Source organism: Schistocerca cancellata, chromosome 3 (assembly GCF_023864275.1).
Source record: "Schistocerca cancellata isolate TAMUIC-IGC-003103 chromosome 3, iqSchCanc2.1, whole genome shotgun sequence".
Taxonomy (NCBI): Eukaryota; Metazoa; Arthropoda; class Insecta; order Orthoptera; family Acrididae; genus Schistocerca; species Schistocerca cancellata.
This window is the reverse complement of record NC_064628.1, coordinates 678,723,817-678,751,501: the sequence shown is the minus strand read 5'-3', so window position 1 is coordinate 678,751,501 and position 27,685 is coordinate 678,723,817.

Below are 27,685 nucleotides of genomic sequence, written 5' to 3'. Positions count from 1 at the left end.
GGGGAGTTGGGACGGAGCAGCAGTGGGGGCCGGACAGCCAGTACTCGCCCGACTGCTGGCGACAAAACATGCACTGTCCGACGGAACGATGTGGTCGCGAGAGTGCACGACCAGGTCAAGGACCGGATTCTGCGAGTTTTAGTTGGAGGGACCGTGATATTCGAGTAATCCAACTATCACCTGTGTGTGTGTGTGTGTGTGTGTGTGTGTGTGTGTGTGTGTGTGTCTGTGTGTCCGCCCGTCGAAGTGCCCTCATGGCAATAAGTTGTCAGTCGACGATTTGTACTGCATAATTTTCAACTTCGATTTTAATTTAGGTAAATCTTTCTTCTGTTTCTCTACAAGTACTTGTGTTTTATACATGTAGAAACATACATATAGCGCATAAATGTTAGTACTAAAATGCAAAGACAAAAAGAGAAAGAGACAGAGAGTGAGAGAGAGAGAGAGAGAAATTCCTTTTAAAACTAAGATTAATTGGTTCAGGACAATTCTACTACACAGTTTTTTGTTCAGTGTTATGCTTTTAATATTTACATTGCAATCAAAATCACCTGTCACAGAATTAAAACTTATTGTAGAATTAATAAACAATTACTGTCTATATAACATATTTACAATGATCATATTTACAACTAAAATACCACAACACCTGTTGAACAAATAAATTGTCGTATATAATTGAGGAACTGATATTTCTTAAGAAGAAGTTATGTTCCCACTTTCTATTATTAAACTGTAATTTATTATTATTGTTAATTCAGAAAACTTTCGTATTTAAGCTACTGACAATAGTGTCCTCTTGGTTGTTGTAGAGTATGTAATTAATGTGAAACTCGAATAATAACATAAATACCAGATACTAAATGCAGCACACATACACACGCACACACACAGACACACACACACACAAAATTACGAAGTATTCCAACACTTCATGGTACTCGTAATAATCATTTTCATTAAGCATATTCTGTGGTTTGCCGTTCAGACAAAACTATCTGCCCATTTCGGGTATGAAATTTAGTAGTTCTGTTAAGTCTTTGTATCCCAAGGTTGATGTTAACCCTACGCATATGTATTTCGCCACTAGATTTTCCAAGGCACTTGCAGACTCTGGGAAATGACTATTTGTGATCTCCCTCAATGTCGCTTGAAGACAATGGTGACCTCCCACGACTCCAGTGAAGAATGTGTTACTTTAAACAACGATTCACATCAACCTCTTGATAACTTCATCATATAAAATTTCCTAAATATCCATCAACTTCTGGTTTGATTGTGACGTCAGTAACAGTCTTAGAAGTTCTGAAATCCTTAACGTCCATTGTGCAGATCGCAATATGGAATTCATGAAACATACGGTTAGGGGTGGGCCATTTCTTCCGGATTTTCCAGTTTTCATGAAGAAATCGGTGCTAATGTAGCTAGTGAGCTTTTCTTCAATATTCAAAATTTGTGTTTTGGTCCTGTAAGGAAGTGAATATCAGAGAAATCGGTAACACAGCTTTTTGAGAATATTTGTAGGCACAGTGTGGGTAAAGAGCGCAGATAAAGCTTGTTTACCGTAAGATCAACAGATACCGGGAACATGCGTACATACTACAATCTCAAAATCGACAACAGTGTGCTTTAGACTCTTATAGTTCTCAGCGCTTCAATTATTTGCGGAAAATCATCCTCCAGATCTTGTCAGATCACTACGTGGCACGTAGTGCAGCTTTTTTCTAGACATCTTTCACACATTATTGTGTAGTGTAATTCAGCCTTCCGCGACGTTTACTGCAGCCGCATGAAAGCAGCATTGCCTGGAGCTGATGATGGTTCAAATGGTTCGAATGGCTCTGAGCACTATGGGACTTAACTGCTTATGTCATCAGTCCCCTAGAACTTAGAACAACTTAAACCAAACTAACCTAAGGACATCACACACATCCATGCCCGAGGCAGGATTTGAACCTGCGACCGTAGCGGTCGCGTGGTTCCAGACTGCAGCGCCTAGAACCGCTCCGCCACACCGGCCGGCCACCCGATGATGTTTTCATGTAAATTGGAGAGAGAGTTGCTTCGGTCCAAGCTGTTTCAAAACCATAGCCAGGCCTGTACATATACTAGGCAAACAGAGTCAATGGTGGGTGTCAAACGAGAGAGTAGGAGAACAGAACTGCCTAAGCCACAAGTACATTAAAACATTGAAATCTGGCATCACTTATGGTTGCATCAGCAGGACTCTTTACTGTTTTTGTGTCTAGAGAGAAGACGAATTTCACTCCTGCCTCTGCATTGCGTGAGGAGAGGAAGTTTTTTTTCTTTTTTCCTCTTGTAGCGTCTGTCACGTTTTTAAGTTCATATGAAACAGTATTTTTTTGAAACTGAATGGATAAGACGAAGATGTCTTAAATTTTTACCATCTGCTCGTGCAGCTTTCTGGTTGGTTAGTTTCTTTACACGTTTTTTTTTAAATATTGTCACCTCCGTGTAGGCCTACCTTAAGCACTTTAATCATTCCAACGTTTTGTAAGAGCGTATGAGACTCATCCTTCTGTTTCTTGCTGAGACTTGTCCAAGTTTCCAGCCCCTTCGTCGTTTCTGACGTCGCTCCTTCGAAACAGATTCAACACAAATAAAACAGGTGGCTGGGTCCAGCACTACTATTCTCTCAGTCCACAGGAAATAAAAGACAGTAAGAAGAAACACTATTATTGAATTGTCCCGCACGGGTGTAATAAATGCACGACATAAACTCAACTAAACTGGGGACGTGTACGGAAAACGGCAGCGACTGTGGTAGGGGAAGGGTAAGTGAACAGAAAGGCCGTTGCCGTTTTCATTGTAGGTCACCTAATCCTGATAACCACAATTCTGAACACACAAGAAATTTCATCGAGCTGAAAATATACGTAATATTTCCATACACTCAAGCACTCTTTTCATTTACGTAACTGATTAAACAACAAAATCTGCGAAAATTATGCGTTAACAGTGAAACGTCCCCTTAGAAAAATTAGTGAATTACTGTGCTGGAAAACCTCTTACGTTACTTGATACAAAGACAGCTGAGTAAAACTGAGCATACTCAGACATTTCGCTCTTTACTTATTCTGATCAACACTAAACTGATACACAATATTTTTAGCGCAACGCAATCTGACTTTCAATAATCTCTACAAAAGAATGGCCCTGACTAACAATAACCTATACTTTTCATGAATCACCTTACCTCACAAAAATCTTCGTTACTCGAACTACTGCAATACAGCGAGCGCCAATACTGCCAGCTAAATAAAGGATTCTAACTACTGAAGGCACTAACTACTGATAGGCATACTTAGCAAATGAAAGATTTTGATAGAGAACAAACAATCTATTTACCTTAATAGTGTTCAAAAGTCATTATATATATATATATATATATATATATATATATATATATATATATATATATATATGGTGTCCCAGCTATCTTGTCCACCCAAAATATCTCTGGAACAATAACAGCTATTGGAAAACGACTTTCACCGGTATCAATGTAGGGCTGGGGCCCATGAATGTACATATTTGTAAACATTCTAAAACGAAAGCATATGTGTTTTTAACACAAACTTATGTTTTTTTAAATGGACCTCCTATATTTTTTCTTCAGCAATCCATAGCATGACAAAGCACATACACAATGGCGTTGATTGCATCGCAATATTCCCATTACATCCCGAGATATTAAGACGCGAAGTTGACGCTTGAAACACCCGACATGCGCTGCTAGCGCACGTCCTGAGGCTCAGGCGTGAACCCCATGCTGCCCGTAATCGCGATGTGATTGACATGTGTAATCACACCTCCATACTTATCAAGAGGTCCGAAACGAATAATACGGTCTGCTGCCATCAACTCTCATAAGCACATAATGGTTTCCCTCTTGCACGTTTTACGTATCTACGTACACAATATGAACCAGTACCGATCGGTGTACACCCGCCAGGTTGTCTTATTTATCCTGCACACCCAAAATAAGGTTTATCTAATGCTTTATATGACCCATTGTGCCTGTCGCGCAGGGCCTGGCTCTACCTAGTCAAGTGTCCAACGTAGTTCCCACTACTGCCACAGTTACCACTTCGCCTTGTTTATGATTTGCGACCCATGCAAACTCCTGTACTCCACCACCCTCCGAGCATCCCAGTTGTTGCTTTGGCGTGCAGTACACCGCTTGCCAGTGTAGTCGTGCATCAGAGTAATCTAGTGACGGCACGGAGGTAGTACACATTCTGAATAAACGTTGAGTTGTGGAACTTATGCTCTACAGTATAATGTACACACATGAAGATATGGTAGAAATGCTGCTGATCTATGGAGAATGTATGTTGACGGGAAATACGTTATGAAATTGCTTGTTTGTTGATAATACTGTTAGCGAACATTATGATTATTAAGTAAATATGTCTGTTTTCTACCCCACTCTACATACCTGTACTGTACCCTGTTGTAGGTGGACGAAATGCTGTTCAGGCAGAACGACTGTACAGAAGACGATTCCCTGACAAGCCATCGCCTTCGCGCCGGATGTTTGGTCGTCTCCCATCTCGTCTACGTGAAACGGGAAGCTTAAATCCAAGACCTCGACATCGTCCTAGAACACGCACAGATGAACGTGCTGAAGTTGCTGTGCTCGCTACCATAGCTGTGAATCCTCAAAGCAGCACACGTCAAATTGAACGTCAAGTTGGTGTGTCGAAATCAAGTGCACAGCGTATTCTTAAACGTCATAAATTTCATCCTTACCATTTTCATTTACACCAGGATCTTCATGGAAATGATTTCCGCAATAGGGTAACATTTTGTCGGTGGGCTCAGCAAAAACTTCTGACTAATCCAAATTTTTTTGCAGATGTTCTCTTTACCGACGAGGCATCATTCTGCAACAAAGTAATTGTCAATATGAGGAATATGCATTATTGGTCCGCAGACAATCCAAAATGGCTCCGTCAGGTAGAGCATCAACGTCCGTGGAAAGTTAAGTTTGGTGTGGGATTATTGGAGATACCATTATCGGACCTTTCTTTATAAATGGCATCCAAAATGGCAGACAATACTCCAGATTTATACGACATAATCTTCCTGTTCTCTTGGACACCGTACCTCTAAACCGGAGAATGGTCATGTGGTATCATCATGACGGATGCCCTGCACATAACGCCTTACGAGCACGACGACTTCTGAACCGTAAGTTCCCTGGTAGGCGGATTCGACGTGGACGAGGTGGCCCAGTTAGGTGGCCTGCCCGATCTCCGGATCTTACACCGCTGGATTATTTTCTTTGGGGAGCAGTGGAGGATGTTGTTTACCAACATGAACCAACAACCCCAGAGGACATGAAGCAACGCATTATTGATGCTTGTACAGCCATCAAAGAGGAAACAGTAGCACGAAGTAGGGCATCCTTCATCCGCAGAGTGACCCTATGTATGCAAGCCAATAGGCATGTCTTTGAGCATGAGATGTGAACACTATGTTTAGTATGTAGTGCTGGTATCACAGTGGAAGTTTCTACAAAGGGCCATTTTACCCAGTGATGTTAAGAAACATTTGTTTGCAACAATTTGTCATTTAACGCATTAGATAAACATAACATTGATAATTATGTGATAATAAAACTAATTGGTTAAACATGTTTACATTCATCTTCTATGTCCTACCTGAACTTCCCAAATCAAAACAATTTTACCTAAACAACGATAAAACTTTTAGTCCACTTGCTCGTTTCACTAAAACCATCAACATGAATTTTACTATTACGAGTTAATGATTAACTGTCACTTGCGCTAGATCTACAGTAAAGTAAAGTTTTAACGTTGAACGGCATTACCTTTTTAGTAACGGATTAACGATAAGCGAAGTTAACTTTGTGACTAACGTTGCGGTACACGGATATGTTACAGAACCGCATCACCCCTAGCCTATGGATAAATACCTGCTGGAATGTACGACGTTAATGCAGGATGGCAGCAGACCGTATTATTCGTATCGGGCCTCTTGATAAGTATGGAAGTGTGATTACGCATGTCAATCACATCGCGATTATGGGCAGCATGGGGTTCACGCCTAAGCCTCAGGACGTGCGCTAGCAGCGCATGTCGGGTGTTTCAAGCGTCAACTTCGCGTCTTAATATCTCGGGATGTAATGGGAATATTGCGATGCAATCAACGCCATTGTGTATGTGCTTTGTCATGCTATGGATTGCTGAAGAGAAAATATAGGAGGTCCATTTAAAAAAAACATAAGTTTGTGTTAAAAACACATATGCTTTCGTTTTAGAATGTTTCCAAATATGTACATTCATGGGCCCCAGCCCTACATTGATATCGGTGAAAGTCGTTTTCCAATAGCTGTTATTGTTCCAGAGATATTTTGGGTGGACAAGATAGCTGGGACATGACATCCAGTCTTACAAATTTATTCTTTCTGATGGACACACGTTCAGATCATCTACTCTCAAAACTCCGCCATCTCTCTCCCCCCATCCAGCACTGCTGGCGGCTCACCTCCAACTGCACAACGCTACGCGCTGTTCACATCCAACTGCCCAACACTACAATAGCAAATATTCCAACAATGCAAACCAGCCACAGACTGCACACAGCACAGTCAGTGATTTGCATACAGGTCGCTACGTGGCGTTACCAACATAAAAACCTAAGCAGCCTACTTACAACAGAATCCAATTCCATCTCTTACCTCTCTAAAACAATTCGTCTGATATAGACCTTTTTCGTGTAGAATTTTATGAGGAATATTTCTGTAAATACAGTACTCTTGTGATTATGAACCGTTTTGCACAAAAATTTAAAATTGAAGAAATTGATTTTTCGTGCGGGCGAAAAATGGTTCAAATGGCTCTGAGCACTATGGGACTCAACATCTTAGGTCATAAGTCCCCTAGAACTTAGAACTACTTACACCTAACTAACCTAAGGACATCACACACACCCATGCCCGAGGCAGGATTCGAACCTGCGACCGTAGCAGTCCCGCGGTTCCGGACTGCAGCGCCAGAACCGCTAGACCACCGCGGCCGGCTGCGGGCGAAAAGGTGGACGCGCCCTCCCTGTGGGAATGTGGGAGGGACTTATGTGTTCCTCGCTATTACATTCCATATGAGTCTTTTCGTGACGTTTCAAAACTTTATGTTCCTCCCGACGTTTGCTACTTTTTTAAAATAATTTGTCTGGGGCACCAAGTCAGTTTTATGCGACGCCCAGCAAGATTAGAGCCCTTGTTGCTGTGAGAGTTGACAGTAATGTGTGCAAAATGTGACACCTTGTGTACCCCCAGATCACCTAAAAATGTAATCACATATTCTTCCTGCTAAACCGCCAACACACAATAAGTAGAAGTTCGTTATTTTTTACCATACTTTTGTTGTAGTCTTAATGGTCAAAAGAGAAGGTGAATTGTGTAACAATAAATGAATGGGTGATTGATAAATATACTTAATTTTTGGCGTCAAAAAGTGCCTCAATCAAGCTTCCTTTCTACGTATTGCAGTCTGTGTTTTATCTAAAGTGAGTGTCAAAAGGCATATAAGTCAGTGAGTCTGGTCCCTTTTAACACTCAACAACTGGTTACACTGAAAATTTTGAATGAACATGAACATACAGTCTCATTTTCTGTAAACAAAACGCACATCCATCTGGCACGAATTTCACGTATTTTTCAATTGAACTGCGTATGAAACAAAATGTATGACTTGTGTAGGGTAAAATATCCTGATACAAATATCAAGTTTGAGTTTAACATTTTTCAAAGAAAATTTTAACCTAAAAGTTCTGAAAGCCACAAATGGTCACCTGCTGCTTTCGTGAGGAAGAAATGTGCGAGTGCATTGCGCTCATTTATAAGATGTGGCAAAAATAGTCGTGACTGCAGAATTAATAACGCACATGGGGTGAGATAAACAGTTCGTATTTGCTCTTAATGAAGTGACTAAAAGGAAAATGAAAACATCTTAGACCATGTACTTGATTTTATGCAAAATGTAACTTTATCGAGGTTTATTGTTCAGGAAACTTATTACTTGATGGAACTCACTGTGTACGTTATTTGTATTTTCAACAATGAAACAGATTTAGCGCCTTACCACATTGCCATGAAGATTAGGCCTGTTGGACTACATCAGAAATTATGTATTTGAGACAGTTACCTAGCTACATCTGTTTTCAGATAATTGTCCAAGAAGCATACATTGTCAAGAGTTTTTCATGCCCTAACCGATACGTGCAGGCTTGCAACAATTAAACAGATTTCCCCTTTACGTGGACATTCTTACAATCCATACGACTGAAAATTCGGCGTAATGAAACGTCTCATTAGAAAGTGTAATCGTCAGAATGAGATTTTCACTGTGCAGCGGAGTGTGCGCTGATATGAAACTTCCTGGCAGATTAAAACTGTGTGCCGGACCGAGACTCGAACTCGGAATTCCATCTGAAGTTTACGAGCTTGTAGCTAAAGCTGAGAAAATAATGTAACCGTATAGACATCCATCTGAATATTACGAGCTTATAGTTAATGCTGGGAAAAACATCCAGGGACATTAGGGTTTAACGTCTCGTGAACAGCGATGTCATTAGAAACGGAGCACAAACTCGAATTGGAGGGGATGGGGAAGGTAGTCTGTCGTTCTGTTTCAAAGGAACCATTCCGACATTTGCCTGGAGCGATTTTGGGAAATCATGGGAAACCTAAATCTGAATGGTCGGATTCGGATTTGAACCATCGACCTCCCAAATTCGAGTGCAGTGTGCTAATCACCGTGCCACCTCACTCGGTAACAATTACGCCGGTCGACACCAACACGATCGATGGGTGTTCTTCGTACTATGCTTATTATAACCAATCACCTTCCAAGAGATGAAAGAGCGAAACTTAGTATTCTCAAATATTATTTTTAGTACACAAGATCAGGTGGTTTTCAAAGCCTGGAAACGATTATCATCCAGAAAACTGATCAAGTATCTTTAATTGTTAAAGAAACTTTTCCACAAGCAAAAATACCCATCAAATTGTAAAATTGAAAACTTAAATAAAATTTGTAGAAAAACAAAAAGGCTTCTACAGTGGCCAGTAGCTTCTGTTTCCTAAATGATAATGAATAATGTTCAGAAAAACAAGATTTTGTAATCTAACAAAGTACATTAACTGTTAAAAATTTGCTTGTAATATGAACTAACAGATATCATTCATACTTACAGATATCACTCACTTACAGACACCGTATTGCGTATGCATACTTTAAATTTTAGTGAGTGTGAAAAAGTATCTAAGTCAACAAATTACAATAATTTTTTCTGGTTTCCTATTAAGTATTACACATCGAAATGTACCTAATTGTGGTTCTTTAAACATATTTTAATAATTAAATTTACCAGAGCGAATATCTATTAACATACAAGAAAAAATAAGTTTATTTCGCTTCTTTCAAAACTATGCAAATGTGAATTAGGTACCTTATAAAAATCACCCGTTCACATTTTGTAGCAAATCCAGTTACGCCAGACACCCACCAATAGTCAGAATGCGCTGGCTCGTGTTCTCCCATGATTAAAAATAGAAAGTATAATTCCTAACTGATAGTTGTATTGTTAATATCATGTTCCCATTGTCTGTTCTATGCCTCATTTATACTCTTTTTAACTCTAAAATTATGTGTGATATGTGTTTTCCAAAATGTACTAAATATATATAAATCCATCACATACGGTACATGTTAAAGGAGCATGTAAAAGAACAACACATTAATTCAGTGTTTTATTTTCCAACAAATTATGTAATGTTAATTTTATGTGTTTTAATTCAATGTTTTAATCTTCAACATAATGTTAATTTTGTGTGTTTGATAGAAATTTGTAATATTCTGCTGTGCATATTCTGGACAGTATTATGACAATTCCTATATCATGTAAATGATTAAAAGGATGATAATAAATGAAATGATACCTTTTAAAGAAGGTATGTCTAATCCACGCCACACGGGGCACATACAGCGAATGTAAAGTGACGGTACGTACAGGAGTGTGGACGACGCGACTGCCGCCATTGCACGATGCGTCTACTCGCAAACTCTGTAATCACATCGGCAGTCCGTCAAATATCATTTCCAAAACGGATTATTATTTGACATTTCCCGCATGTAGGAGTTAACGAATATCGAAAAGCTTCAATTGGTCAATTCTTTTACTCTGTACAGTATTTGATGCACTTCGGTGACCTATGCTCCCTACAGTCAATGAAATATTCGCAAATTTAATTACATATTTTATCGATTTGTTCATGGTCTGTTTCACGTTTCTGTCCTCCAGAGAGCGGCGCGCAAAACATCCATTAAATAAAAAAAATGTCCTGACATTTTATGTAAAATGTGATTAATTTGCTGACATAGAAAGCCATCAAAAACACCCATAACGCAGATATCGCTAAAGCTCGCATTTGTACGTCTGAATGTAAGGTTGATATATGAACTGTAAGATTCAAAAACCAACAACTGAAAACTTAAAGATAGTTTCTGTAAAAAATTATGTTCAAAGAAAGAAGAGAGACTCAGAAAATTTACTGAACGTGCCAGAACTTAAAGTAGAGCAATATACACACATCAAAAAAAGTTTTGCATCACCCCAGTTCCCAGAACTCCTCAAGGTAGGCACAGACTGTGGATGTTGCATCACAGACACAGTCCCTTTGATTGTTCAGAGATGTCACTAAACCCAACCAAAGGTGTAAACAACCATGCATGAGCAGCGCCTATTAGACGGAGGGGGTCCGACCAACCAGTCATTCCACCAGAAAAGAGGTACACGGCTCGTGTTGTCTGTAGTTCAACCATGCCTAGACGGTCAATACCGCGGATCGATCGCGTCCGCATTGTTACTTTGTACCAGGAAGCGCTCTCAACGAGGGAAGTGTCCAGGCGTCACGGAGTGAACCAAAGCGATGTTGTTCGGACATGGAGGAAATACACAGAGACAGGAACTGTTGATGACATGCTTCGCTCAGGTCACCTAAGGGCAGTGGATGAACGCTACCTACGGATTATGGCTTGGAGGAACCCTGAGAGCAACGCCACCATGTTCAATAATGCTTTTCGTGCAGCCACAGGACGTCGTGTTACCATTCAAACTGTGCGCAAATTGGCTGCATGATGCCCAACTTCACTCCACAGGTCCATCTTTGCAACCACGACACCATGCAGCGCGGTACACATGGGCCCAACAACATGTCGAATGGACCGCTCAGGACTAGCATCACGTTCTCTTCACCGGTGAATGTCGCAAATGCCTTCAACCAGACAATCGTCAGAAACGTGTTTGGAGGCAACCCGGTCAGGCTGAACTCATTAGACACACTGTCCAGAGAGTGCACTAAGGTGGAGGTTCCCTGCTGTTTTGGGGTGACATGTGGGGCCGACTTACGTTGCTGTTGGCCATGGAAAGTGCCGTAGCAGCTGTACCATACGTGAATGCCAACCTCCGACCGATAGCGCAACCATATCGGCTGCTTGTTGATGAGGCATTCGCCTGCATGGACGACAATTTGCGCCCCCATCGTGCACATCTTATGAATGACTTCCTTCAGGATAATGTAATTGCTCGACTAGAGTGGCCAGCATGTTCTCCAGACATGAACCATATCTAACATGTCTGAGATAGACTGAAAAGGGCTGTTTATTGACGACTTGACCCACCAACCACTCTGAGGGAACTACATCGAATCGCCGTTGAGGAGAGGGACAATCTGGACCAATGAACTATTGGACAGTATGCCACGACGAATACGAGTCAATGCAAGAGGACGTGCTACTGGGTATTAGAGGTACCGGTGTGTACAGCAGTCTGGACCGCCTCTGAAGATCTTGCTATATGGTGATGCAACATGCAGTGTGTGATTTTCATGAGCAATAAAAAGGGCGGAAATGATGTTTATGTTGATATCTATTCCAATTTTCTGTACAGGTTCCTGAACTCTCGGAACCGAAGTGATGCAATACTTTTTTTATATGTGTGAATGATCCTATTTGAAAACCTATCCAGCCTCATAAATGCACAAATAATATTGTAAATCTCTATAAAGTATGTGAACTCTGCATAAACGTTTTGGGTTTTGTTTTAAAACATTCAGTTGAGGAATCAGATTCAGCTTCCTTTCGAGTGGCACCTGTCGCAACGATCAATATAAGATGGTGAAATTCTTGTACTGTTTGTTTTTTTTAGACTAATAATGCAGTCGACGTTTTTTTTACCTAATACAGGGTGATACATGAAAAAGGGAACATTTCCACAATACAATAAATGGAAGTGATGGAGGAAAGAAACTGCATTCATAGTAACTGAAACCTTACAACTTTTTCATTTACGAAACATTGACAGCATTTATCATTTTCTAAAACTTACGTGTTTTAGATGGCGTCCTCCTTTACGAATACATTCGTGAAATCTGCTGTTGAGATTCCTCATTGACCACTGCAACATCTCAGCTGGGATACTGTGAATTGCATACCGAATTCTCTGGTTCAACTCATCCAGGTTCTTGGTCGAGTCATGTAGACTTTGCTCTTGAGTTAGCCCCACAAGAAAAAATAACAACCAGATAAATCTGGCTATCTAGGGGGCCAGGGAATGTTACCGTATAGTGAGATCACACAGTTGCCAAACAATTCTCACACATATGCCATTGATTGATTGCCTGTTGAAATCAGGCTTCTTGAACGTTTGGAAAGTTGTACAATGCAGGTGTAACGAAAGTTCGGAACATCTTCACGTAACGATCGGCATTTTGTTTCCCTGTTCATTTACGAAAAAATATGGTCCGATAATCCCATTTGATGAAACACCACACCAGACTGTCTCTTCACTAACGTGTAAAGGGCGCTCATGAACGTCATTAGGATTGGCATTCGCCCAGTAACTGTAGTTGTGTTTATTCTAATACCGTGAGAGATGAAATTGTGCCTCATTTGACATCCACAACTTGTTTAGTAATTCATCGTCATTGTTTATCTTTGTTGTCATTTGTTGACAGAATAGTAATCATAACCGGTAACGTTGTCCTTGAATTGCTGCACCATCTTGGTTTGTACACATGAAATTTTAAATCAAGATGAAGGATTCTGCGAACACTCACCGGGAACATTCCAACCACTGCTACTTGCTTACTAACTGAATGCCGTGGGCTCCAAAAGATAGACTCGCGTACAACATCAATGTTCGCTGGAGAACGCACACTTCTTGGCCGTCCTGTTGTTTTCTTATCGAGGGCAAATCCAGTCTCTTCAAAATTATTAATCCAACATTTATCTCATTATGACGTCCTAAATTATGAAAACGTTGAAACTCCCGTTGCGCCGCTACCAAACTATCACTGTTTTACAAAACTTTTTATGACTAACACACACTGTTGTCCGTTCCACTGATCCATGATTACTGAAATGGAGGACTGTTTACTCGCTGGCACGAACCCGCAGTGCTGCCACGTGCCCTTGGCTGCCACTACTCATTTCAAATATTCCCGTTATTATGTGTCACTCTGTATTAACGTGATTCCTTGTCCTAACACTGATTTGTAAACATTTTCTCAGCTTTGGTGAAACTGAGCGACGATTTAAGCTGGCCGGTGGTAATACGGTAATGCCATTCACTGGCCGCCTTTACAGCAGCCTTAAATGCATATCGCGTTGTCACTAATGCAATATACATTTATTATAAATTTATCGACAAAGTCCGATGTCTTACCAAGAATCATTGCATTACGAAGTCCCTAAAAGCATTACAATACCAATTCTCAGTCACACATCACGCAGTTAGCAGCGAATCAGCGACCACCGCTTAAGCCGTTTTTCCATAGCTCACATCGTTAATTTCGCTTTCTCTTCTTACTAGTAAACAAATAATGGATGTTAAGAAATTATAAACGTTTTCCATCAGCGCAAACTGTATTCATTTTTAGGGTGATCCTACCACCCCACACGCACTATCGCAAAAAAATTGCTACACCTGGAAAGACTACGTCGATTTTGTTCCGATGACCTCACGTGCCATGTGGGGCAGTAGATGTGCTGATAATAGTTTCAACGTCGTCCACCTACACATCGCGTAGTGCCATAGCTACCAGAGCGCCATGTGCGTCTACTCTACAACTGGGAATACTGAGATCTAGAAGGCTCACTATGGTGCGAACGTGTGGACCAAGCAGGCAACGATACCACGGACATGCACTCGTGTTTCATTCAGCCAACTGAGAGAGGAGAGACTGTGGCCTTCCGGATGGCGTGAGAGTCTTTCTGAGAACTGCCACACAAGTTGGACGTGCTGTGTCAACTGTGCAACGATGCTGGTATAAGTGGCCACGGGAATGTTCTCACACTCTTAGACAAGGTTTTGGACGTTCACACAGCACAGACGCCTGCCAGGATCGTCGTATTGTAGGAGCAACAGTGGCAGATCGTACGGCTACCACAGCACAGATAAGAGGGCGTGTGAGCCCAGACGTGTCAACACGAACAGTTGCGAACGGGTTATTACCAGTGGGACTACGGGCACGCACACCTCTGTCCCGCCTTCCACTCACGCCACAGCATCGACGTTCACTGCTCGACTGATGACGTCGGAGGATCCCTTGGACGATGGAATGTCTTCAGCAATGAAAGCAGACTATGCTGGCACGCAAGTGATGGTCGTTTGTGTGTACGACCTGGACCTGGTGAGCACTGTCTCGTAGAGCGCATTCGTCCAAGACACACTGGTCAGATCCCAGGCCTTACGGTCTGGGATGTGATAAGCTACAACGCTCTTCACCTTTGGTTTTTCTGGAGGGGACGCTAACCAGCGCTCGGTATGAGCATAGCACTGTTAGACACGTTCTTTTGCCATTCTTGCAACATGTGATGTGTTGTTCCAAATGGATAACGCTCATCCACATACTATCCGTGAAACTCAACGTACTCTTCAAGACGTGCAGGAACTTCCCTGGCCAGCACGATCTCCAGACTTGTCTCCAGTTGAGAATGTGTGGTATATCATGGGACGAGAAGTGACCCGTGCGACTCGTCAACCAAAAACTCTTGCAGAAATACTTGAACACGTCGAGCAGACGTGCCATAACGCATCCCAGGACCGTATTCGCCATCTGTCTGATCGACTGGATACCAGAGTCAGCGTCTGCATTGCCCCCATAGAGGCTACACCACGCACTAATACGGGTGTTTCAGTATGCGTCGATACCTGCTACCTCAGAATCGCTTGTAATCATTTCATGTACTCCACAACCACTGTTGCAACAATAATTGCAGAGTAAATTGGAACCATCTAAAAGTGTGTGCGAATTTTTTCCCTGGCAGTGTATACATAGAGGGTGTCCCATTTATCTTGACCACCCTAAATAATTGTTTGTCCAGATGCAAATTACAAAATGTTTCAAGCAAATGTTATTTAGCCATCAGGGGGACATCAATCAGCATGATTGCCTTCGTTGTAGCGTTATATGATAGCGGAACAAACACTGGTAGCAGTTACTTCTGTAAAATATCTAGGAATATGCGTACGGAACGATTTGAAGTGGAATGGTCATATAAAATTAATTCTTGGTAAGGCGGGTGCCAGGTTGAGATTCATTGGGAGAGTCCTAAGAAAATGTAGTCTATCAACAAAGGAAGTGGCTTACAAAACACTCGTTCGACCTATACTTGAATATTACTCATCAGTGTGGGATCTGTACCAGGTCGTGTTGACAGAGGAGATAGAAAAGATCCAAAGAAGAGAGGCGCATTTCGTCACAGGGTTATTTGGTAAGCTTGATAGCGTTACAGAGATGTTTAGCAAACTCAAGTGGCAGACTATGCAAGAGAGGCGCCCTGCATCGCGGTGTAGCTTGCTGTCCAGGTTTCGAGAGGGTGCGTTTCTGGATGATGTATCGAATATATTGCTTCACCCTAATTATACCACCCGAGGAGATCACGAATGTAAAATTAGAGAGATTCGAGCGCGCACGGAGGCTTTCCGGCAGTCGTTCTTCCCGCGAACCATACGAGACTGGAACAGGAAAGGGAGGTAATGACAGTGGCACATAAAGTGCCCTCCGCCACACACCGTTGGGTGGCTTGCGGAGTACAAAAGTATATGTATATGATGTATATGTTTTTTACAAAGATATGAACAGCAGTACAACTTTTTTAAATGGCACCCTGTATTTTTATTCGGTAATTCATTTCCTCTCCTAAATATCTATTCAAAAGTTTTTCACAGTGTATCATTCACTGAAACACTACGTTATTAATTACGTAAGACTACGTTGACGTTGACGCTCCCAGCGCTTAGTGCAGGTACTCGGGATAATGGGACACATCCACGTGCTGACGTCGACAGAGGACAAATGTAAACATAAGTAGAATGCCCACCCGTCATTCCGTCAACCAACGTCAGGTGAAGAGTTGTGTGAGTAGAATGTACACCATCGAAGAGAAGGTAGAAATGGTACTCATCTATGGGGAATGTAAGTTAGCAGAACAGTAATTGCAATACTGTTTTCTTATGTAAGGGTGCATTTAGTACAGTAGTTTAGTCCTTTTAAATACTGTTGTGTAGAGTAGGCATACAGTAAAGGCTATCCTTCCTACAAACTGCATCGACATAACTTTTTTTATTGTTGTTGTTGTTGAAGGTAGGCGAAATGCTACGGGGGCAGCGGAACTGTACAGAGAGCAGTATCCTGAGAAGAACCTCCCTTCCCGATGGACGTTTTCTCGTCTTGTTGCGACGCTTCAGGAAACGGGACGTTTCAACCCACGACAACGCAAGCGTCGTAGCAGAGACGAAGCTGCCAAAGTTACTGTTCTCGCTTCCATTGCAATGAATCCACATGTGAGCATACGGCAGCTTGAACACTATATTGGCATTCCTAAAACCAGTGTACATCATATTGTTACACGTCAATCGTTCCATCTGTATCATGTACACCTGCATCAAGAATTGCATGGGAATGATTTCCAGAATCGTATACAGTCCTGTCAGTGATCACAGCAGCAAATCCTCGCCACCCGAACTTCTTCTCCAATGTTCTACTTACTGATCAATGTCCTTCTCAAACGAAGGACAGGTAAATACAAGGAACACGCATTATTGGTCCAACCACAACCCCCGATCTATTAGACAGGTGGAACATCAGCGTCAGTGGAGAGTTAACGTCTGGTCTTATTTTCAACTTCGCCAAGAGCTCGGACATCTCCCTCACTGCAGCATCTTTTCTTCTGATACCGAAGTCGAGGACCTCCCTGATCTCTTAGTCGTATCCAGGATTAAATGTTCTTGCGCCCAGAACAGCTTGTTTCCCACGTCGCAAGATGAAGATATAAAGATAGAGAAAATATATGATTACAGTGAAATGGTAATAATGTAGGTAAAGGGAGATGAAAAACTAATAGTCATGGGAGACTGGAACACAGTTGTACAGGAAGGATTATAGGAAAAGGTTACAGGAGAATATGGGCTTGGGACAAGGAATGAGAGAGGAGAAAGTCTAATTGAGTTCTGTTATAAATTTCAGCCATTAATAGCAAATACTCTGTTCAAGAAACGCAAGAGGAGAACGTGTAGTTGGAAATGGCCGGGTGATACGGGAAGATTTCAGTTACATTACATCATGGTCAGATAGATTTTCCGAAATCAGATACTGCATTGTAAGACGTACCCAGGAGCAGATATAGACTCAGATCACAATGTAGTTGTGATGAAAACTTGCCTGAAGTTTATGACTAGAAAGGTTAATCACAAAAGTTGGAAATAAAAACATAGGTACAAAGGAGGTAACTGCGAAGAAACCATGGATAAAAGAAGAAATGCTTCAGTTGGTCTATGAAAGAAGGAAGTACAAAAATGTTCAGAGAAATTCAGGAATACAGAAATACAAGTCGCTGAGGAATAAAATCAATAGAAAGTGCAGGGAAGCTAAAACAAAACGGCTGCATGAAAAATGTAAAGAAATCGAAAAAGATATTTTTGTCGGAAGGACTGACTCATTATATAGCAAAGTCAAAACAGTCTTCGGTGGAATTAAACGCGTGTGCTGTAACATTAAGAGTGGAACGGTAATTCCTCTGTGAAATGCCGAGGAGAGGGTGTATAGGTGGAAAGAGTACACTGAAGGACTCTATGGTGGGAGGGGGGGAAGGAGATTGCTCTGATGTGATAGAAGAAGAAACAGGAGTCGATTTAGAAGAGATACGGGATCATGCATTAGAAACAGAATTTAAGAGAGTTTTGGAGGACTTAAGAACAAATAAGGCAGAAGGGATAGTAACATTCTTTGAGAACTTCTGAAGTTACTGGGACAAGAGCCAACAAAACGATTATTGACGTTGATGTGTAGAATGTATGAGTACGGCAAGCATATGATCTGACGTTCGGAAAAATATCATCCACAGAACTCGGAAAACTGCAAGAACTGCCAGGTGCGAGAATTACCGCACAATCAGCTTAACAGCTAATGTATCCAAGTTGTTGACAAGAATAATATACAGATGAATGGAAAAGAAAATTGAGGATGTGTTAGATTACGATCAGTTTGGCTTTAGGAAACGTAAAGGCACCAAAAGGTACCAGAGAGACAATTCTGACGTTGTGGTTGATGGTGGAACCAAGACTAAAGAAAAATCAAGACACTTTCATAAGATTCGTTGACCTGGAAAAAGCTTTCGACAATGTAAAATGTTGCAAGGTGTTCGAAATTCTGGGAAAAATAGGGGTAAGCTGTAGTGAGAGACGGGTCATATACTACATGCAAAAGACCCAAGAGGGAATAATAAGAGTGAACGGTCAAGAACGAAGTGCTTGGATTAAAAAGAGTGTAAGACAGGGATGTAGTCTTGCGCCTCTACTGTTCAATATGTACATCGAAGAAGCAATGGTGGAAATAAAAGCAAGGGTTCAAGAGTGGAATTACAATTCAAGGTGCAAGGATATCAATGATACGATTTACTGATGACATTGCTATCCTGAGTGAAAGTGAAGAAGAATTACATATGTTCTGAAGGGAATGAACAGTCTAATGGGTGCAGAATATCGACTGAGAGCAAATCGAAGAAAGACGAAAGTTATGACTGATGGCACAAATGTGAGGAACTTAACATCGGGATTGATAGTCGTGAAGTAAATGAAGTTGAGGAATTCTGCTTCCTAGGGAGCAAAATAATGAATGACGGACGGAGCAAGGAGGACATCAAAAGCTGACTAGCACTGGCAAAAATGACATTCCTGGCCAAGAGACGTCTACTAGCATCAAACATTGGCCTTCATTTCAGAAAGAAATGTCTGAGAATGTACGTTTGGAGCGCAGCATTGTGCGGTAGTGAACCATAGATAGTGGGAAAACGGGAACAGTAGAGAATCATCGAAGCATTTGAGATGTGGTGCTACAGAGGAATGTTGAAAAATTAAGCGGACTAATAGGGTAAGGAACGAGGAGGTTCTGCGCAGAGTAGGAGAGGAAAGGAATATGTGGAAAACACTGACAAAGAGAAGGGACAGGAGGATAGGACCTCTGTTGACACATCCGCGAATGGCTTCTGCGGTACTAGAGGGAGCTGTAGAGGGAAAAAACTTTAGAGACAGATACATCCAGCAAATAGTTGGAGACGTAAGTTGAAGTGCTTCTCTGAGATGAAGTGATTGACACAGGAGAGGAATTCGTGGCAAGTCGGATCAAACCAGTCAGAAGACTGATGACTCAAAAAGAAAAAAAAAAGGTTGCCATATTTACGGGTACAGGGACGGTTGATGGTGGAGACACTGTGGTTTGCTTCGTAGATGGCCTTGAAACACTACAACCCGAAACTTTAAAGCGATAACCACCTGTAGACTATCTGTCTACTCTGTCACTAGGCATTCAAATTCAACATAGCCTATTATATGATCGATACAGTTTTTATCCCTAATATATAACAGACTCAGTTTTAGGGTCTCCTTAATATAACGCAATACACGTTCTAAAGATTCCATAAATCCAGACTTGCACGTGATTGGTACCTGCTTAGAATACTTATTGCTACACATATTTCTAGTCTGGAATCTAACATGGCTGTATAAATGACCCTCTTAATTTTCTACGGATTTTCTCAGTGTTTTCTTTTTCAGATTTTTATCTTTTTAACAGTGATCAAAATTTACCTACATGTGAGCTGAAGCAGAATTACATTCAAACATATCAAAAACGTTTAATACTTTTTCGAGATAGGTACTTCAGCAAATAGTCATAGTATCCTCCCTTAAATTTTAAAGAATGTTCATTTCCAAATAGTTCCTAATAAGACCTAAATCCTTCATTACAAAGTTATCACTTAATAACAGTTTTAAACTGTCAAATTCACACTGGGAGCTGGAAGCTACTGACAGATCATCAATGTGAAAAAGTAAACTTGTTTTATTGATATTTTTTGTCTTTATATACAAACAATGCAAAAAATCATTTGCTAGAGATCCTAAGCCAGTTATTACTATGTGGAATTTAACAGTCCAATTCTGGGTGAGTCCTTTAAACAATATCGAGCATTTCTAAGTATACAAACTATATGATTCACTTTATTGCAACATTCAGTAGGCGATTTAACGTAAGTCTCCAACTATCTCACCATGGAAAAACGCACTACAAACAACCAGCTGATAGATGGGAAAATTTTCTCGTTACAAAAAAGCCAGAAAACTCTTCCTCAAAGTCGGTTTTGCTACTGGACTGTATATTTCTCTATAAGTCAATCTTTGTTTGAAACCTTTAGCTATAAGACGAGCGTTGTAAGAAACAACATCACCTTTCTCGTTTATTTTCGGCTAAAAACCCACTTTGGGTCAATAACATTACAATCGTTCGGTTTATGTACATAATACCATATATTATTTTCTTCCAGGCCTGGCAGGTCTCTTGCTATGGCCTCTTTCCAGTTTTCAGCCTCACTACAAGACATCGCTTCATTGTAGGTTCTGGGGTCATAATCATTCACTGCGGTTCAACAGGCTCAGCTCATAATCTTCTAAGCAATTCGAGCCCTGAATATTCCTCCTATGTCTCACATTTATGTTCTCTCATCCTCATCACCCACATTTTCCTCTGCACCCTCAAAAGAATCTTCTCTCTTCCATAACCTCAATCTTCATCTCTTCTTTATGCTCCTGCAATTCTGAAATTTCGTCCATTTCTCTTCATAACCAGTACCATTTGATTCTGTTACAGAGAGACTAGTTTTCTTCTCCCTTTCAGATACTACTATGGCCCTGATAACCTAGGCGTTGAGCGCCCATAGGCTCCACACACTTTTCTTTCATGAAGGTATAAATATTCTCTAGACTTTGACATCTTATGATGATGATGATGAGGTCCTATACTCCGAGGAGCGTAGGGAACGATGCGGGAGAGGCGCACCGACGACTAGGCAAGGTCGTAGCGGAGATGGTTTGACCGCATTATAATAGCTTATAAATGAACCGGTCTTGTGTTTGTGGTCTTGTTTCAATCTCCTTTGTTTTGCTAGTCACACGAACCCCAGATCTTCTAACGGTACTTCTCTGCCAAAACAAGCTTCGAAAGGAGATTTGGCTCTGACAGGACTTGGGCCCATTCGATGTAGTATATAATGCTCTTTGTTAATGCTTCAGCTCATACATTTTTGGGAGTTCGTGAAATCACTGAACGAATAGCTTAAATGAAGGTGCGCATTTCTCTTTCAGCTCTTAGATTTTGCCGCGTTCTGTACACTGTGCTTCTTTGATGGACTGTGCCATTTTCACTCAAAAGTGTACCTAAATCAGTACATTTTTGAGTGAAAATCAGTATTCATAATCTCCAGTCCATTATCACTCCTTACAAGTTCCTGATCAAACCTTTCACTTCGTTCTTTTGTTTGCGATATCCCGAGAAGTCATTATTCAAAAGCAAAAAATATCTCTCCTCCCAGCGAATGCGTCTCCATAGGTCCGCAGACGTCTGCTTGAACCAGAGCGGGACAATAGCTCTTGCCGAACTGACGAGGAAGGACAAGCGATGTTGTTTGGCCGCCAAACACTGCTCACAAGTGACAAAGTCGTCAACCAAGTCCACTCCTTTACGCGTCAATAACTCTCTCACATGCGTAATGCTCTGATGGCACAATTTTTTACGACAAACACTCAAGTTTTCACATCGAAGTAATATTGACAGTCCTGACTGTGTTCCGTTTATGGAAAACAACATACGATACGTTTCATTCACACATTTGAAAAATGCATGAACTTCACCTTTAGTGTTAAAGAATTCACGTTGTTTCTTGTTTGACACTAAACACATAGCTTTATCCAACAGTATTCATACAGATTGAATTTTAGTTTAGGTACGACAAGCACTCCACTATGAACTGCTTTGGTAAATACAACCCCGCTCCATGCATACAGTTCCGCAGTACCGTGTCCAGTCACATAAAGAGATTATCGTCACCCACAGTAACTTTAACTCAGCTTCACCCACCGTCCAGTTTCTTAAACAATTTGCTCTTATTGCACATATGCTTTCTAGTACTTGTACCCATGAACTAATAATGATCTAGATCAACTCTCTGACTCATACATTTACATCCTGTGTCTTTTTGCTTTCCCTGTACTTCGACAACCTGTAATATGACTTCTGAAAGCCTCTTTTCTTACAATAATTGTAATTTCTCAATTTTCTCTTCACTTTATTTTTACAGTCCTTTACAAAATGCCGTCTTTACCACAAGCATAACTGGCAAATATTTGCTGTTGCTTACACTGGCCAAAGCTACCTCCGGATGATCGAAATGATTGTTTTCCTCTTCCTCACCAAGCACTCTTGAAGTTAACACTTTAAGTGCTTACTTCTGAAGGAGGACGGACTCTCGTGCTGAACAGAAATGTTTATGTCTCTCAGGCAATGGCATCAACACCTTGATTATTATCATTTTCTCTGAAAGTGTTTCAGAAGAGTGGCTCGATTTACTGATGATTTCTTCTATTTTCGACTTGACAGTAACCACCTAGTCATCGCCAAATAGGAGCGATGATGACGATGTTTCGTTTGTGGGGCGCTCAAATCCGCGGTCATCAGCGCCCATACGAAGTCCCAATTTTACACAGTCCATTTCCTTTTCACAATCAAATCTTTCACAATCAAATGGTTTGTACCTCTTCTTTCTTCAGGTTGCAAGCTGGTGGTTTTGCTCGGCGCAGCAACCTGAAGAAAGAAGAGGTACAAGCCATTAAGAATGTCATCGCCGACAAGAGTATATTGGTACTGCCTGCCGATAAGGGAAATGCGACCGTCGTAATGAAGACCGAAGATTATGAGCAAAAGATCCGGGACCTATTAGATCCGACCACGTACCGAAAACTAAGCGCAGATCCGACGCAGCGTATCACTCGGAATACGAATCGATTAATCAAGGCGTCTTCTCTGCCGGCGGACATACAGTGAAACCTGCGCAACACGGAAGCCCTTCCACCTCGGCTGTATGGATTACCCAAGATCCATAAGAACAACGTTCGACTGGGACCGATCGTTAGTGCTCCTGGCTCACCAACGTATAAACTGGCAAAACACTTGGCCTCTCTGCTCCAGCCACACGTGGGGAAGACCGACACATACATTAAGGACTCAGGACATTTCATTGAGAAGCTGAAGAAACTGAAACTTGCACCAAACGACATCCTGGTCAGCTTTGATGTTGTATCGTTATTTACGAAAGTGCCACTCAGTGACGCTCTGGAGCACATCGGTTCCATGTTCCCGCAACACATCAAAAAGCTCTTCCATGCATGTCTCACCACGAGCTATTTCACGTGGAATGGCGATTTCTACGAAAAGCTGGAAGGCTTCGCCATGGGTAGTCCTCTCAGTCCAGTGGTGGCCAACTTCTTCATGGAACAATTCGAAGCACAGGCACTGGACTCGGCGACTTGCAAACCTAAAGTGTGGTACAGGTACGTCGATGATACTTTCGTGGTGTGGATCCATGGTGAAGAACAGCTCGGTGACTTCCTAAGACACTTGAACAGCCTCCATGCCAACATAACATTTACCATGGAAGTAGAAAAGGACAAGAAACTGCCATTTCTAGATGTGCTGGCCACAAGGGAAGGCGAAAACCTGGGACACAGCGTGTATCGAAAACTGACACACACGGACCGATACCTGCACAAACTGTCAAACCACCACTCGAGCTAGAAAAGAGGCATGATTAGTACGCTCGTAACGAGAGCAGGACGAATATGTGAGCCGCAACACCTCAAACGAGAAATGCAACACCTGGAAACTGTTCTGAGGAGCAATGGGTACTCCACAAATTACATTAGAAGTGTAACAGAGCCAAACACTCGGCGAAGTAAGGAACCAGAAAAAGAAATGTCGGGTACGGCCTTTCTGCCATACATTCCCAGAGTGACGGACAGAATCGGCCGTATATTGCGCAAACATGGCGTAAAGACGATTTTCAAACCGACAAGGAAGATCAAAGAGTGTCTTAGATCGGCGAAGGAGAAAAGAGACCCACTTGCAATGTCAGGAATACACCGTATACCATGCACATGCGGAAAAGTTTATGTCGGAATGACTGGACGATCATTTAACACCAGGATCAAAGAGCATAAGCGACATTGCAGGTTGGGGCAGGTGGAGAAATCGGCCGTGGCAGAGCATGCACTGAATGAGACCGACCACGTAATAAAATTCGCCGACACGGAAGTTCTGGCTGTAGAGAAGCACTATCACACGCGCTTGTTCAGAGAAGCTGTAGAAATACAAAAACACGCGAACAGTTTCAACAAGAAAGAGGAAAGCCTTAAGGTAAACGGATCCTGGCTTCCCGTACTGCAGCGAACGACCGTCGCAGGTAGCAAGAGGAGAACCGCACCGGAAATGACCGCGGAGAAGCCCTCGGACGTTGGCGCGCCAGGTACATATAGTCTGCGGCCGCGAGCTCGGCTCCAGTTCACCACCGGCAATGGAGGGTGAAGCTTTGACAATGCCAGCCACTCGTGCTGGCGAAACGTCAGAAAAATCATTAGATGAACGTCGGCCGAAGAACCCGAGACAGAAGCCAATAGGCAGTTTGTCTACAAGTGGCCAAGAAAGCCTTAACAATTTTGTAATACAGAATTATACTATCAAACATTTCAGTATAAAGCAATTTTATCACTTTATTACAAAACTTCATCGAACAGTGGGTTTTCTAATGAGTTGGTGCTTTTGTTCAACCACTACCCTGTCTCTCTCTCACCACAGCAATTACAGTTATTACCAAATGTGGAATAGCATTCTGGCGCCTATGTGAACGGAATACGCTCTGAATCCAGTCGTCACAACGAACACATTCATTTTCATCTTATTCATCAGAGTTATTTCCGTAATCTTCTACAATTTCTGCATCTCATGAACGCGATGAGCCATTTGCAGTATTTTTCCATTTTAGTCTCTTCACATTTTCTCTTTAGTAATATTTCCCTTTGGTGATCTTTTTCTGCCTTTTTCTGTCTCCCTCCTTTCATTATCCTACTCTTTCTTTACTGGTCCAATATTTTCGGTAGAGTTTTACAGTTTGGATACAGCTGCTGCTTTTGTCTTAAAACAGACGATTTTATCAATTGATTGAACAGGTAACATTTCTTCCTAAATCTTTTATTGTGATTGCTTAGGTGTAGTCACTTTTGAAATGGTAATCTTTTAGGTTTTAGTTTAAGTTGGAGAGTGGAGTCCGAAATCGAGTCAGCGAAGAGCAGATGACGCTGCTATTTTGATGTGCTTAGGCTGATTAGGTATTTTGATGAGCTTCGAAGTGACTGGTTGGCCTGTGTTTGAATTTTCTGTTCCGTTTGTTGGCATAGGCGTATTTTCCGACAAATCAGCATAGTCTGGGATTGCAGCCATCTTATGTGGAATTATTCCACATGTCTTCAAGCCAAATTTAATTGCTCTCTACTTTCCCACATTGAAATAAGTGGTCCATCTCTCTCAAATAACAATGCTCGATTTCTCCATATCCTTTTGGAGAGATATACATCACCACAACTTCTAAAAAAAAAAAAAAGACACACACACACCTTTCTGTAATCTCCCGTACTAACATGATGGATAGTCTTGAAGATGGTTTCATGCAGGACTTGCCTAAATCATATCTCTTCTTCTTATCTGAATTTCTGTACTTGGAAGGGTCCCCATGAAAAACCAATGATAGTAGGACAATGAAACATTGTGGAAACATTTGTAAGGACACGCGGAAGAGAAGCAACGAATAAACAATTCAAAGAAGTACATTTCAATTTCCACATGAGAGGGTAACATTTGTTAATTGTGTACCACGTTGCTCAATATGACGACCGTCTGCATACACGAGAGTCTGGAACCGCACTAGAGATGCCATTTCATAACTGTTCGCACTACTTTTCGAATGCGTGGTGTCTGTTGTTTCGGAGATGTGGGTCATCTAAGAGGCTTTCCGGGATATTTCGCGCAAGGGCGATAAACACTGTGTCCGGGTGGCTCAGTGGATAAAGCCAGTGTCTCGTAAGCAGGAGATCCCAGGTTCGAATCCCGATTCGGTAACATTATCGCTCGTCGCTGCTTACTCCGCATAACGTCCCGATGCAGATAATATCAGTAGTCTCTTTCCTTTCTCCTCCCTCTGCCTTCAATTTGCATGATACTTTTCGAACAGTGGACTATGGAATGTTTAGCTGTCGTGACACAGCTCGTCCGCTGCTTGAAGATCGAACATTTAGTCCAGAATTCTCAACCATGACAACAGTAACTTCTTCGCCAATTTTTAACGCAATATTGGCCGCCGCTCGTTGCCAGGAGCAGTTCCCAAATGGCCAATTAATTCGAACTCACGAATCATGTTCCTCAACCCCGGTGCAGAAACAGGACCTCTTCTTTTTTCTTATGCGTCGATGCTCGCGAAGGTAAGCAGCACTGGAGTTATTGTCTTGATAAGACAGCTTTACAAGAAAGGCCTGGTTCACCTTGTTCAGACTCACGATGAATGTCGACAACTGTAATCCTGACTGATGCTTGTATTTCAACCCTACGTCGCCGTACCAGTACTGCCGCCAAACGACCAGTCATGACACTAACACTACTAGCAGCTCAAGTCCTGCAGCGCACAGTCTGAACACCATTCCTATAAAGTTGGGTACCCACTACACTGGATCAAGTAGCGAAATCCTGAATGCTGACGGGCAAGGAAGGTAGAGCTTGAAACTTCCAGTCCTATTCGTATTTAGCTTTACAGAACGACATGCTGCGGTACTCAAAATGATTTATTGGAATCGACATTGTTTGCAGAAGCCTACGCTCTTTGGACATACATTAACACAAGTGTCGGATCATGCTGGTAGGTGTAGCACGTCGCTGAGCGTTTCCCCTGATGGAAGGAAACTATTCATTGCCTTTACACCGAGTAATACAAGAAAATCCCTTCTCCAGAATTAAAAAGCGACTTACATTTGACGGTAAAAATCTGGAACTAAATCCACGATAGATGAAAACATGTAAAGAACATCTACAAATTCGGATTTCATTCGATTAATATATTTGTTTCCGAACGTCCTTTTGAGACAGTACAGTGAACAATGGGATCGACTGTCATAGTGAAGATGCCACTGAAAATCCGTGCTG